We start from the raw sequence: 16,566 nt of genomic DNA, 5'->3' as shown, positions 1-16,566 counted from the left end.
AACCATAAAAATCCGAAAAGAGAGCATAGGCAGTAAGGTCTCTGACATTAGTCATAGCAACATTTTTCTAAATATGCCTCCTGAGGCAAGGAAAACAAAAGCAAAAATAAACTATAGGGACTATATCAAAATAAAAAGATTCTGCACAGCAAAGGAAACAATAAAAAAACTAAAATGACAGAGAAGATATCTGCAAATGACATATTCAATAAAGGTTTAGTATCCAAAGTACATAAAGAACTGATACAACTCAACACCCAAAAAACAAATAATCCAATTTAAAAATGGACAGAAGACATGAACCGACATTTTTCTAAAGAAGACATCCAGATGGCCAATAGACACATGAAAAGATGCTCAACATCACTCATCATCAGGGAAATGCAAATCAAAACTACAATGAGATATCCCCACACCTGTCAGAATGGCTAAAATCAACAACATAAGAAACAATAGGTGTTGGCAAGGATGTGGAGAGAGAGGACACTCTTGCACTGTTGGTGGGAAACTGGTGCAGCCACTCTGGAAAACAATACGGAGGGTCCTCAAAAAATTGAAAATAGAACTACCCTATGATCCAGTAATTGCATTACTGGATATTTAATCAAAGAATAAAAAATACTAATCCAAAAGGATGCATGCACCCCTAGGTTTATAGCAGCATTATTTACAATACCCAAATTATGGAAGCATATGGAAATGTTACTCAGCCGTAAAAAAGAATGAAACCTTACCATTTGCAACAACATGGATGGAGCTGAAGAGTATAATGCTAAGCAAAATTAGAGAAAGACAAATAGTGTATGGTTTCACTCATTTGTGGAATTTAAGAAACAAAACAAATGAGCAAAGGAAACAAGAGAGAGCCAAACCAAGAAAGACTCTTAACTATAGAGGACAAACTGATAGTTACCAGACAGAGGTGGTTGGGGAGATGGGTGAAATAGGTGATGGAGATTAAGGAGTGCACTTGTGATGAGCACTGGGTGATGTATGAAATTGTTGAATCAGTATATTGTATACCTGAAACTAATATTACACTGAATGGTAACTCTACTGGAATTAAAATAAAAACTTAATTTAAAAAAACTACAAAAGCTCACTCAAAAGAAATAAATAGGACATCAATGGGAATGGATGAGTATGAATCTCCAAAAATCCTTTCCTCTGAAAAAGCAACAAAACTATTGGCAAAAATCAACAATATGGTGGTTTGCAAATAACCAAAGGCTTGTCATAATCTGCAGAACATTTAATCAAGATAAAAGGCTGAGTATCAGTAAGAACAGTGAGCTTTTAACTTGCTCTATTTTAACTTGCTCTATTTCCCACCCACCCCCACTTTCCACAGTTCTGCAGTAGTCTTATAAACTTAACAGAGCACAATTACATCTGAAAGTCACTAGCAAGGACAGAATAAGTCTGGAGCTCCTCCAAAGCCCCCCCACCAAGAACATTACCATTATTGTACCTGTCTTGTGGTTCCTTGGAAGACCCCACTCACAAGGTTTATCTTTATTTGACCTGATTCAGAGCTTACCTACTGCAGTTTTTTCTCCCAGGGCATTTGTCAGCAGCAATTGTTTGACATCGTGGCTGCCTGATCCAGTAGATTATAGTTGGGCAAAAAGTCTGCTAATCAAAAAGCTGAAAATGAAAGCTGGGGAATAATGTCCATAGGGGATTTTATGGACTGAATTGTATCTGCCCAAAATTCATACATTGAAGTTGTAACCCCAGTACCTTACACTGTGACTGTACTTGGAAATGGAGCAAAAGGAAAAAAAGAGAGAGAACAAGACAACCAAGAAAGAGACTCTTAACTATGGAGAATAAACTGATGGTTACTCGAGGGAGGTGGGTGGAAGGATGGGCGAAATAGGTAATGGAGATGAAGGAGCACAATTGGGATGAGCACCAAGTGTTGTATAGAAGTGTTGAATCACTACATTGTACACCTGAAACTAATATTACACTGTACGTTAACTGTATCGGAATTTTTTTTTATTGTATTTAAGAAATTATTAGATGTCTGTGCCGCCTGGGTGGCTCGGTCAGTTAGGCGTCTGACTTCGGCTTAGATCATGATCTCACAGTTTGTGTGTTTGAGCCCCACATCCGGCTCTGTGCTAACAGCTCAGGAGCCTGGAGCCTGCTTTTCTGTGTCCCCCTCTTTCTTTGCCCCTCCCCCACTCACGCTCTGTGTCTCTCAAAAATAAACAAACATTAAATAAATAAATAAATAAATAAATAAATAAATAAATAAATAAATAAATATCAGATGTCCTACTGATTTTATTATGTCTGGCTCCTGTAATTTATCACTTTCCCAAAAGTTTGGCTACATTAAGTATATTCAATTTTTAAGTGTATGATTGGAAGCTAATTCCAAAGCCAGCTATTGCTACCAATTAAGCAGAGAGCTGGGGAGCCCTTTATTTTCCCAGGAATGTCCTTGTTCCCACTGAGATGCTGAGCAGAAGACAGCTAAGGATCAAAAGATAAATCTTGACAAGCTAATTAATAATAATTGACTTGTTCAGAAACTATTTCTCAGCCCAGGATATTAAACTGATTATAATCCACATCTGCAACTTTCCCACCACCTCTCCCATCCCTTCATCCATCTGTCTAAATTCTGTTGGATTCATGAATTTTTATTTTAATCATACATGTACTAAGGACTTTTAACCTAATCAGAAGCACATACATTAACATGAATTTATTTAAAACAAAAATACTGCCTTTTTGTCAGCTTTCTTCATTAATTCCTGACTGGTTCTAGTTAATAACATTAATGCAAAATACATCTTTAGTTCTTTGCAGACATCAAATAGACTGAGAAAAAAAGCATTACATTAGCATGCCTAAAGCATTTCATATTCAGCCATACAGAAATGAATAGAAGCAGTTTGAAATGAGAAGAAAGCAGTAAGTAGGAAGTGCAACTCTGAACATTCTCCGTGCTCATTTTCAATCAGAGTTGATGGAAATGAATACTGTACCATACTTAGCCCCAGATGATAGATGAACTTGCTTTCATCTCACTGTTAGAGAGACAGTGGCTTCTTTTTTCTGACTCACTAGTGGCAAGAAAATGTCTAACTGCATTGTACCTCTTTCTTTACCTTCTCAAGAGCTTAAATAAAATGCTCCATCAGCTGGGGCCTCTTTGTGACATAAGGCATACTCTAAGAGATTGTTAAATAAACTCTTTGAAATCTTGATTTACTTTTGAAGAAAGGAACTAAGCCATAGCAAAGTCTGTTGGTGGTAATTGCTGGCCAGCTCTTGGTGAATGAGATATGGTCTAACCCTCATCTCATGCTGATTTATACTAGTTCTGAGGATCCACTCCAGCTGTCCTCTAGCTCACAGGCTGAGCCCTTCCCTCTTCTGTGGATGGAAATGTGCTCCCTAGTATGTTGACTCAGGAAGTTTACTACACATAAGGCATTATTCACATTGTGGACTGCACAATAAATATACAACTTCTATTCTGTCATTGAGAATATGTGGACAATTTAATTCAACAAATATTATTGACTATATATTTTGTGTAGTAACTTGTAAGGATGCTATAGGGTGTTGTAAAGAGAAATAAGACTTCCCGATTTTCTTAAGCTTTTCTTAAGTGTTAAAGAAAGCAATATATATGAAAGTACTTTATAGCACTTTTATAAGATGTAATATAAATATACAATTAATCTATGGAAGACTTAAAAGTTACACATGACCGAGCTTGCAAATTGATGGCCCACTGACTTTTTTATTTTTTGCATGCAGATGGTTTTAAAAATAAGAACATTTCAGGGAGCCTAGGTGGCTCAGTTGGTTGAGCATCTGACTCTTGATTTCGGCTCAGGTCATGATCCCAGGGTCATGGGATCAAGCCCCACATTGGGCTCCTCACTGAGCATAAAGCCTGCTTAAGCTTCTCTGTCTGTCTGTCTGTCTGTCTGTCTCTCTCCCCCCCGACCTGTGCCCCTCTCCCCCCTCACACGTGTGTGTGTCTATATGTAAAATTAAAATTAAAAAATTGAATTAATAAAAAAGAACATTTCAAATAAAAATCCATATTTTCAGCTTCTCTTAATAAGACCTTATCTGCTGGCCCCACAAATTCACATGGCAATGACGGGCTCAGCTAAATAGCAGCTAGTCCTTAGAGAGATCATGGACTCTCTAGCTTGCAATACACCATCTACTCCCTATTGTCTTAACCCAAACTCCCTATTATCTTAATCCAATCACATCATTGCTCCATTATGGGGTTTGGTGACTTCCGTGTTAAGTGGTCATCAACTTAGCAATGGTCCTATCTGACCAGCCATCATCAGACATCAAGGTAACCCCAGCCAGATCCTAAGCCAATGGTAACCAGCCTAGCAGTGCACTGGGAGCTCCCTCCTGACTGGTGATCGGAGTTTGGTGAGTCTGTGATTTACTTAAACCTGAGTGGCCAGATCTCTGTTGGTGATGCATACAATTATGCTGAATGGACTCACTTCAGATTTCTGACCACAAATCTCAAACAGGCTTACAATTGTCAGAAAATTCTACTTTGTTTTCCTGGTAATTTACTCTCCTGCTTTCTAAGATCTTTATATCAATCCTCATCTTCTTTTAAATTGCCAAAACTCCTTTAACCACACCTTGTAATCATTCTCACCAATTCTACCAGTCTTTCTGTAGCTGATCCCATACACTGATGCTCCCTTCTATTACAGTAGAAGTGTCCCTGCTCCTAAATCCAACCCCCATATAAGCACACAATCCCACCCCCTCCAGCTTTCTCAAAGACAGTGCTGCTTCAATTATCCCCTCTCTTTCCTGTATCATCAGTTTCTCTCTTTGGATCATTCACATTGGTGTGATGTCTCTCTTTTTAAAATAAAAATAAATATATAAATAAATTTAAAAACATTTCACTTGGTCCCATGTACTCCTCCAGCTACCATCTCATTTCCATAGTCTATTCAAAACAAAATTTCTCTACCTTCTAAACCTCCCATTGTTTCCTCAATCCACTCCCATCAGGAAATAGTTTTTGACATCATCAACCCAATGAGATGGTTTCAATTAAGAACTACCCTGATGATCTCATCTTGTCAAAATCAATGTTGAATTCCAAGTAGTCAACTGACCTGACTTTTCAGTAAGAGTTAACAGAATTACATGCTCCCTCTCTAGGCTTCTCTGATACCTCATTGATCTGATATTCTTCCCATTCATTACCCACTCTTTCTCATTTCCTTTTCTCTACTTACTCCTGGACTTGTAAATGATGGGAAGCCCCCAGGCTCAGATCTCAGGATGCTTCTCTAGATATACTTTCCCATTTGGTTTTATGGATTCAGATATCATTTATATGCTAATGATCCTCAAATTTATGTCACCCTCCCCAGCTATCTCTCTTGACCTCCAGACTTATATATTTAGCTACCTATTAATCATATCACTTTGGATGACTAATAGGTACCTAAAACTTACTACAGATAAAACTGAAAAGTTGATTCTCCCACATAAAAATAGAAAACTAGATCTAGATTCAAATACAGATGAAGATACAGAGATGTAAGTAGAGAAATAGACATAGATAAAGCTATATCTATTTACACATTTCCACCACCAACCCTTCCCCATTCATATATTAAACAAATATTTATAAAACACCTATCATCTTCCAGACATGTTATAAGTACTTGAGGTACAAAATAAGGAAAGCTTACACTCTAGTAAATGGCCATCTAGTAAATATCCATCTAGTTTATTAGCCCAAAAACAAGGATGCATCCTTGATTTCTCTTCCTCTCATACATTTCCTACACTTGTCAGCTATAACTCCCCAAAAGCCCAACTCCAACCACATCCCACCAACTCCCTTGCCACAACATAAATCCAAACCATCATTCTCTGCCATCTGGATCTCTGTCCTGACTGGTCTTCCTAACTGCAGGCTTCCCCTTACTTTCCATTCACTACACAGAAGCCCTAACAACTTTTCTAAAGCATAAATGAGATCCCTTTGATCCCCTGCCTAAGCTTCCACAGGTTTTGCATTACTTCTAAGAAAAAATACAAACTCTTCACCATGCCCACCAAGTTTTGTATGATCTGGCCCCTGCTTGTTCAGATAAGGAAACTTAGAGATTGAATAAACTGAGATCACACTGCTAGCAAGTTGTAGAGCCAGGCAGTTAGGCTCTAAAGTCTACTTTATTGCTATACTATACTGTCTCTGGATACCTTTTGCTTATTGGATGGCACTTGCCCCACATACAAACTCCATTGTGTGTGACCACTTGTCTTGGATGACCTTCTATTGTGGTGGATTGTTCTCCCTGACCTTGAACCATGTCCTTTTAGAACACAGCCCTCACGCCTATCTCCAGTTTTAGCCAGCTCTTTTTCCAAGGCTGCATGTAGGTCTGGTACCTTACACAGCTAACTTAGATAGACCCCAATCTTAGACTCAGAGACTCAGAGTACTAATAGAGTACTGACAGAGTACCAAACCCCGAGTACTAATAATCACTTATTTCTAGAAACTTCATCTTTGAATGTCCATGACTGATTCTGTATTTTCCCTTTAGATTCCAAAGAGTAAGAATCTGATAGACCTTTTCCACCAAGTCAAAATAGAGGTTGTTGACCAGCTATAGATTGTCTCTTGGATCAGATGTCTTAAAGTCTTCTGCATCCAGCCAACAGATGGAGAAAAACAGAGTGTGAAGTCATATCCCTTTCATAGTCTTGGCCCAGAAGTAACACACATCAGTTTCAATCATATTGTATTGGCAAGAACTGGTCAAATGCATACTTATCATATGCATTTATGATCTTACCACAGCAACTGTTACAAATTTGAACAATTCCCTTAATTATTTTATTTCATGACTTAATAACTTCAATCATAATTTGTTTTCCATGAGGTTAATTCTCATTTAATAATCCAGATGTTGCCCTTAAGTAAACGTTTTATTATCAACTAGTAAATGGTAAAGGGAGTTGCCATTTTGTAGACCTTTAGATAATGAAACAGCAGTTTCAAAGACCATTTGACCTACTGATCCTAGTCAGATTTATCAATTTGATATTTGGTAAAGAAGACCTGGATACCTGAGACCTGTCACAAGATACACGTTTACTTTTAACTTCTTTTTATCATGTATTACATAATACCTCTGTACCACTGTCTAAATACCACACTTAAAAAGAAAAAAAAAAATCAAGTCACTTTTACTTATCATTGTTCTTTCTGTCATATATACCCATATGCTGATTGTAATGGCAGAAGAATCTTAATTATATCACACTCCCATAAATAATTTTAAGACTCTGTAATCGTGGTACTTTTTGTTAAGGAAAGTATTCGTATTCCTAAAGGCAATTTTCTGAAAAACGAGGAGACCATATATCTAACTGTGGTAAGTCTACTTTTAAAGTCACATTAAGTTTTCTGACTAAAAGTTGTTTTTAAGTTATACATTGTGGAAGATATAATATTAGTTCTTAAAAAATCACTGTGTATTTGTGGTGCCTGGGTAGTTCAGTTGGTTAACTGTCTCTTGGTTTCTGCTCAAGTCATAATCTCATGGTTTGTGAGATCGAGAACCACTTCTGGCTCCACGTTGACAGCATAGAGCCTGCTTGGGATTCTCTCTCTCTCTCTCTCTCTCTCTCTCTGTCTCTCTCTCTCTCTTCCCCCCCCCTTTCTGTGCCCCTCTCCCACTCACTTGCTCGCTCTCTCTCTCAAAAATAAATAAATAAACTTTTAAAAACACAGTTTGAAGATTAGGTGCTCTTTCCTCATTTTTTGACAATTATGCATAATTAAATACACAGTGATTTTTTTTTAATTTATTTCTTTTGATAGAGCACACAGCAAGCATGAGCAGAGGAGGGGCAGAGAGAGAGGGAGAGAATCCCAAGCAGGCTCCTGCTATAAGCACAACTCAAACCCATGAACCATGGGATCATAACCTAAACCAAAAACCAAGTCATCCAGACGCCCCAGATTTAAATTCATATAATACCTCTCCCAAAAACTACTGCTAGGGTTTCCTCTGGGGCAGTAGATTGTTTTGTCTTTTTATTCTAAAGAAAGAGAAAATTATTTCTGGATTATTTAACAAATACTATCAGAGTATCTCATGCCATACTACCTGATTCAGATATATGATTTATAATCTATGTAGCGATGCACCTATCATCTTTGATATTTGGCCAAAACTCTGGGTTTTTTTGGCCTCAGACTTTGTAAGTTTGAAGAGCCAAATGCCCATTTGAGCATCAGTTCAGTTTTCCCTGAATTTGTGCCTGGTCAATTATCACAAGATGACATAGGTTAAAGTATCTAGCCAGCATGACAACATCAGTAATAGCTACAAGGCATGTCATTCTGATTTATCATTATTATCTGAGTTGTTACTTCCAAATATAGATAAAGCTTTTAGATATAAATTAAAGTGAAAATCTCTTTATATGCTTTTATGTTGAAATTCTATCTAGTTGACCCAAAAATGTATGTAATTGCAAAGATAAAATTCTACAGTAATTATTGATAATTGAATAGGCTATAATATTACATATCAAAATAATAAAGGATATTCCAGTATCAAAATTGATAAGGAAATTGATTTATAGTTAATGTAAATATTAGAAGAGTGTTAACTAAATAATTTAGTAAGAATATTATTATCTTTTTTTTGAGCCAACAAATGTTCAAAACCTTAAATAATAATGAATGACTGAAGAGTAGATATAAGATATAATCTAATTGTTTGGTACATAAGCAGGAATAACATGAAACATAAATGTTAAAAAGATATTTGAGGGGCACCTGGGTGGCGCAGTCGGTTAAGCATCCGACTTCAGCCAGGTCACGATCTCGCGGTCCGTGAGTTCGAGCCCCGCGTCAGGCTCTGGGCTGATGGCTCAGAGCCTGGAGCCTGTTTCCGATTCTGTGTCTCCCTTTCTCTCTGCCCCTCCCCTGTTCATGCTCTGTCTCTCTCTGTCCCAAAAATAAATAAACGTTGAAAAAAAAAAAAAGATATTTGATTTAAACTTCTAAAAATGTCATTCAGGTCCTGAGTTTTTTAATAAAAAGTGCTTTTTAGAATTCTTTATATCTTGTGACAACAACTAAGAATGAACACAACTTTGTTACCTCAAATTTTCATGAAGAGGAAAACTAGCAAAATCATATATGACAATGTCCATGACAAATCACCTTTGGTCCAGACATCATAAAGAATATAAAGGGCATGAAGGGAAAGAAAGGAAAGTGTTAGAGAGAAAAATAAGATTACACAACTATTCTTCTCTTCTACCTGCCTTACTCAGATGTGAGAGTCTTATTTAGTATTACAAAGAAAGACATATGCAGGAGCAATTTCCACTGCTTGTTAATGTCAAAGGTTTTCATTTTCATTACTAAAAATTTTAATAATAAAATTTTAACAGTAAGTATATTTATTATAAAATTCCAGAATTATCTTTTGAATGCCAGAAGTTCATTCTGTTTGGTTTCAAGCAAATATTACTTTCACAACAAGCTATTGGACATTGTGAATCTCTGTAACTGCCAGAGAAATAAGTAAGTCCCACAGAGGAAAGTCACAGGAGAAATATTATCCTTTTTTATATGTGCACTTGGCTCCTAGCACCTGCTAAGGCATACCTTAGAGTAACTGAGCAAGAAAGAAACTGTATTGCAGATAAAGATCCAGAAAAGCATTTCTTTCTCTTTGCAAGTCATTACGCAAAGAGGTAGAAATTTGCCAATCCCAGGTTCCTTCAGGGATGGCAAGTATTTTATCATTGATTACACACTGGATAAAGACTCCTTCAGAGACAGCTTCTTTAGAATGACATGAGCAAGATGGCAGAAGAAGAGTTTCCAGTACTCTTTCCCTCACAAAAACAACAATTTAAACAACTACCCACACTCAAAATACCTTCACAAGAGGAAGGAAGGAATCCAGGTGAGAGATTACAGTGAAAATAAGACACACTCAAGATGGTGGGAAGGTCAGTTTCACATTACCCACATCACCTCTCCTCCAAGTCTGCACAGAGCAGCACAGGGAGAGATACCCTCTATGTGGCAAAGGGGAGTGAAGCGAGTACCTGACTTTGCTGCAGACCCTAGCTCCAGGCCCTTCCCAGTGAATCCCAGTGCCAGGCCAGCCCCTGAGCCCCAGGCTTTAGGCCAATCTCTGGGGCCCCAGAATCCAGGCCCACCCCAGCTCTAAGCTATCCCCCATGGACCCAGACTCCATGGCTGCCCTAAAGCAGCAGGCCAGCCTCCCTGGCCTCGGGTTCCAGTGGACCCAGGCTCCAGGCCCAACCCAGTAAACCTATGACCACGCCCCTCACCCCACCATACATAGGTTCCAGGCATGCCCTCACGGGCCCAGGCACCAATCCTGACCCTGTAGACCTAGACACCAGGCTGACCCCAGCGTACTTTGGCACCAGCCCTGTCCCCACAGACTCAGGGCCAAGCCCATCTCTTTGCACCCAGTTTTCCAGGGACCCTGACTGCAAATGATCCATCACAGAAATATAAAGGGTACAAAGTTTCAGTTATACAGGATAAACAAGTACTAGACATCTAATGTATACCATACAATACCACATTGTATACTTAGAATTTGCTAAGAGAATAGATCTTAAATGTTCTCACCACATACAAACTATGCAACTATGAGGTGACAGATGTTAATTAGCTTGATTTTGGTAATCATTTCACAATGTATACAAATATCAAAATGTCACAATGTATACTTTAAATATATACAATTTTCATTTATCAATTATACCTCAATAAAGCCGGAAAAATTAAAAATTAAAAACAATATTTTTAAAGTATCAACAGATAGGTGGTAATGTAAAAAATAGAATATGAAGGGAAAGAAGAGAAGCTACACTTGCAGTAAAGAAGGAATTCAACATAAATTGTTGAAGAGGTTAAATACAGCTGTCTCAGAAAGCTCAGACAGCAAGTAAATAGTAGAGGTCACGCAAAGGCAGTACTATGATCTGGAAGGAATTTGAGCTTCTGCAGAAAATCTGAATGGCCAAGAAGGTAAAGTGATAAGTTGATTAAGTGAGAATTCTAAAAATGGGTCAGATTAGAACCTTAGAACAAGAACTACACTGAGAAATTTAACTAATCTATTGTTGTTCTTAATTACCCAAATTCTTAATCTGGAATTATTTTCATAATAGTGAAAGTCGGATTGCCAGGATGTTGCAGTGTGGCTGCGTGGGGAGACAGCAGAGGTGGAACATGACCAGAGGTAAAGAATGGAACCATGCAGTCACAGCCACAGTCGTGGCACTTCCGTGGCACTTGGAACTTGGCACGTTCTCCCTGAGAGATGGGAACTTGCATTAGGGAATCTGAGGTGCTGCGGAAACAGACAGAACAGTGGAGATTCCCATTTGTCATACAGCAGCCTTGTGCACACAGTTGGATAACAAAGCCATTGGTAAGTCCGGGTGACTATCTCTGAGTCAGCCAATGAGACGAAAGAATCAGAGTCTCTGGGTAGAAGGAAAACAAAGATTGAGAAAGCCTCATGAACAAAACAGGAAATGGATGAGAACGATACCAATTGTAAGTGGGAATTTTTTTTCTTTAAATGATGCTATTCACTTATAATATTAACTATACTTTTGAATTCACTATATGAAATTATTGTGTTTATTTTTGGCTCAAAGGTCTAGGACTAAAAAAAAGAAAAAAAAAAAAAAAACAAGCAGGATGTCTTCACCTCCCTGACACCATAAGCCCACCATTCAGGACACTTGTTCAACTCTGAGGGACTAAAGCTGCCTCTTAAGCACCTCCCCCAAGACTCAGCTTCAGTTCTTAAGAATTGGAACAGACATTTAGACGGCAGCAGCTACTCCAAATACATAAAGACATGATGAAGCCCTCACACCAGTGATGCGTTTATTCCAAAGGGGAGCACAAAACAGGCCGAGGGAGACAGGAGCAAGCTCTTGGTCTTCAAGGACGAATCTGGTGACCGTGTGCAGGGCCTCCTCAGAAGCAACACACAGGGAACAGACCTGAACCCGACTGAAAGTCTAGAGTCCACGTTGGCCCAGCCTTGATCAGTCAACCCATAACCAAGTTGCAGACCCATGATCATGGAAACAAAGATTTATTGTTGTAAGCTGCTGAGATCAAAGTTGATAGTTACATAGCAAAAACTGTTATAATTCTCATGTTCATATAAGTCACTATCCAATGTGGCAGGTTCCATAATGGTGGATTATCTCACTGAAATTTTTTTAAGCAAAGAATTAATGATCTTTATCCAATTACTATAATTCAAAATGACTGGTTTTGTGGCCTTCCAGAAGTGAGAAAATAGCGTGTCTCTAAAGTTCTGTTTTCTCAACAAATACAAGAGATTTGAATTACAAAATAATATAAATGATTTATTAACAAGCTTTCCAGAATTTATGTAGCTAAATAATCATCAGCTTTCAAAGATCTTATTCCAGTAAAGCTGCCATGACTGAAAATATTTTCAATTTCTTGTCATTACTATCACTTTTACGGCTTGTGGCACATTCATTACCTCCTTTTCAGATGAGGGGACTGAAAACAGAGAGAGATTATGTATCACCATAGGTCACTCACAAGCATCAGGATTTGGATGCAGGCAGCCTGATGACAGGTCTGGTATTCTTGACCACGACCCTATGCTCTGCCAACCAGAACTCCTAATCCAAAATTTTCCACTTGGATAAGTTCCACTGTAGGCCATGATTAGTGAGTAATTGGAACTGGATTTACCTTCACACCCTAAACCACTATGAAAACAGACAACATAGGGGAAGCAACGGTTTTCAGGCACTGGACAATAGGCAGCACAAAGCAGTGATCCCAGTAAGAAGGAAAACACGTGAGGTAAGCCAAACAATTACCACAGCTCACAGCCTGGGGGAAAACATCCAAACTGCAGCTCAGGGATGAGACACCCAAAGGAGCCCAACAGTCTCCCTGCGCTGAGGAGAGAGAGTTGAGAGTTCAGGGACTTGACGATGGCTAGAATTCATACAGTGAGGTAGCAAAGAGGAGAGAGCTCAGAGATCTGCAGGGGATCCCCCTCTTTGGCTGAGTACTGATCAGAGCATGTGCATGATGAAACTCCCAGAAGCCAGGAAACAATCACTCCAGGGAGGAAGCAGAACAATTCCTAAAGGTCACATAAGACCAGAAATAGATAATGTGCTGCAGAGTGTTGGGGTGGAAAGACCCCCTAATACAGAGGCATCGAGTGGAGTCCTTCAATAAGTATTCCTCAGTAATGAGGCCAAATTAGCCCTGACTAAAGACTGGTCTAGACCAGCCTAACAAACTTTAATGCCAGCTTCTAAAGGATCCGATTGTTTCTGAGTAACTTAATTGCATCTGAGAACAAAACCCAAAAATATTTAAAATGATGCAAAATCTTAGGCACCCAAAAACACAAAATTTCACAATGTCCAGGTGAATCAGGCAATCAAAATTGCCAACGTGTCAGCAAAATCACTCAGACCTAATAAAATGATGATGAAGGGATGACAGTAGGTCCTGAAGGAAAATTACGCAGAAAATATTCAGAAAATTACCCAGAATTATCAGATTACCCACAAAATTATCAGAGATCACATTTGAGGCAAAGGCAACTCATCAGGACCAAACTCTTTTTTCTTGGGAGTTGTGACCTGAGCTCATAACAGGAGAGGAGGGAATAAGAAGATCCAGCTGTGAGGGGTGCCTGGGTGGCTCAGTCGGTTGAGCGTGCGACTTCGGCTCAGGTCATGATCTCACGGCTCGTGGGTTCAAGCCCCGCGTCGGGCTCTGTGCTGACAGCTCAGAGCCTGGCCTGCCTCCGATTCTGGGTCTCCTTCTCTCTCTCTCTCTGCCCTTTCCCACTCATGCTGTCTCTCTCTGTCTCTCAAAAATAAACATTAATATATATATAAAGATCCAGCTGTGCCCAAGAAGAAGAGAAAGACTAACAACCTTCTCAGGATGAACCATGAAATTCCCTGGGTGGTATTTAGGAAACGACAGCAGTAGTTCAGTAATTAACTGATTGATAATGAACTGGAAGAGAAGGAAAAGACATAGAGAATAAATATCTGTGAACTTGTTGGGAAAACTGACTTATCTGAGTGACAGGAAGTTAAAATGGGGAGCATGGTCTCTACCAGTGCTGTTTACACAGTCCCCTCAGCCAGTGTACAATTGTTTCTTTGTTCTCCCCCCTTTCTCTTGGTTTTACTGAGAATCTCCAGGGGAGGGAGCTCAGGGCTCCTGTTCCCGACAGAGACTTTCAGCAGCTAATTGAGAAGAAGAGCCTTCGAAAAAGGAGTTAATATGATACTCCTGTGCAAGAGTCAGGACAGAACAGATGCTCCATTCTCGTTACAATTTTCCTCTTACGAATATAGAAACTTCCAGACTCCAGAAGAGAGGACTCTTGCAGCATATCAACAATTCAATAATGCCTTCATGGACTCCCTGAATAGAATCCTTTTATGTGTGGGTAGAAATTATCAAGAGCTCATAGCACCTCTGTGACCAACTCCTAAGAATATAAAATATTTAGCTTTCCTCCCTGCCTTTGTCATTTCATTAAAAAAAAAAAAAATGTCTTCCAAAGGAAATAGTGTAAGCCCTCTGTCAGACATTGATGAAGAGGCCTTTCCACCCACATTTAGCCTGGTACTGCTTTCATTTACTACTAGTGTGCCATGGGAGGAAAAACTCATTATTAAATCCAAAAAGATAATGTATCTGCGAACTATTATAAAAGGACTCCATTCCACCTCCAGGATATTTAGTACAAACAGACATAACAAGTGAGGCGGGTGGTAAAACGGGGCAATTCAAATGAGACAGTAACATTTTATATCCAATTGGTCATAAAGTGTTTTTAAAAAGCCTCTTCAGAAATGGATTACAGGGATAGATTAAAAGGTCAGTAAACTCCAGGGGTGCGCTCTACTGGGGAATTTCATCAAGCAGTTATGCCAAAAGTCATTGGCTCACAGTTCAAAATACTGGATCACCCCCTGTTAGCTTTTTGAGGACAGAAAATTGTTTGGCTGGTTTTCTCTAGCCCTGTTTCCTATTTATGTTCTATTAGTATCTAAAACTTCAGTTTCTGTTGTTTTTCTTTTACATCATCCGCAATTGCAGAATGAAAGTAATTATTACTCCCTGAGGCCTAGTTATTTGCTAACATTTCACAGTAGTTTTGTATAGTTCAAGTAACAAATCCTTCACTACAATTATCAAGCCTCATCTCTCCCTCTATTTGAAATGATTTCTCCTCAGCTGCATAATATTGAGCTATGACAACACCCATAAAATGAAACAAGAAGGGGCAGGTTGTCCCGTCTGCAACACACAGTGTGGTTGATTGGAGTATATGGATTAGTCTGTTATTTCGCTATTTGTTCCTATTCCAACAGTGATGGTGCTGGAGAAACTGGTTTTGCTCTTATGGAGGTTGACTGGGGGAGTAAGCGTAACTCCCAACATCCAACTTTCATCTTACAGGGCTGGATGTGCAATTCAATTTCATATTTCCTCCATACCTACTTAATACTAAGCCCTGTGCCAGGTCCTGGGGAATAGAAAGCTTGGGTGGACACAGTGCCTATCCTCAAGAGGTTGTCAGTCTTGTAATGTACATATTGAATAAGGAAATAATTATAATGCACTACACACAAAATTAGAAAATTGTGTGCAAGATTGAAGTCAGCAGAGATGAGAGGTATATGACTCCACCTGAGAGAGGGGATGCATCTCAGAGGAAATTAAGTTGAGCCTTGAAATTTGGGGGGGGGGGGATTATTAAATGGGTAAGTGTGTTTGGTAGCAGGCTGCTGGAATTCAGGGCACAGGGTCCAGGTATATAAGAGCCCAAGGGTGTGGAAGAGCTCAGGCTGGGCAGGAGTCTACACATATTCAACACTGATGAAACTAAGAAGGGGGACTGCCAGAAGAGACAGGGGTGAGAAAAGAACAAAAGGATATGTGGGCTTGAAGAGGGCGGGAGGAGCCAAATCATGAAAGGCCTTGACTGCCTTCCTCAAAAAGTCATAGGGCACCATTAATAATTCTCTGCAGAAGAGTAACATGACTGGAGTTGCATTTTAGAGATAATTTGTCAGCAACATTGTGGAGGGAGAACTGGAGGCAAGGCCAGACTAGAGTCAGAAGGGCAGCAGGAGGCTGAATGCAACAATTCAGGAGAGAGGTGAGGACCTGAACTAAAGCAAGGATAGAAGAGAGGGTGTAGATGGAGAGAGCTTTAGGGGTTAGAATCAAAATGATTTGGTGATTGGTTGGATATTGAGGGCTAGAGAAGAGATTCAATGATAATGTGCACATTTCCAGTGATAATGTCCACGTTCTAGTGATAATGTCCATGTTTCCAGCTTGGGTTGCTGCAGATCGGTTGGTGGTAGCACCTGACAAGTTGAGAAAAACCAGCATATATTTCATTTGACTTCACACCGGGATAACCAGGTGGGAAT

This window comes from Puma concolor, chromosome B2 (genome assembly GCF_028749965.1).
Source record: "Puma concolor isolate L17-30 chromosome B2, mPumCon1.1.hap2, whole genome shotgun sequence".
NCBI lineage: Eukaryota > Metazoa > Chordata > Mammalia > Carnivora > Felidae > Puma > Puma concolor.
Note: the sequence above shows the minus strand (reverse complement) of the source record.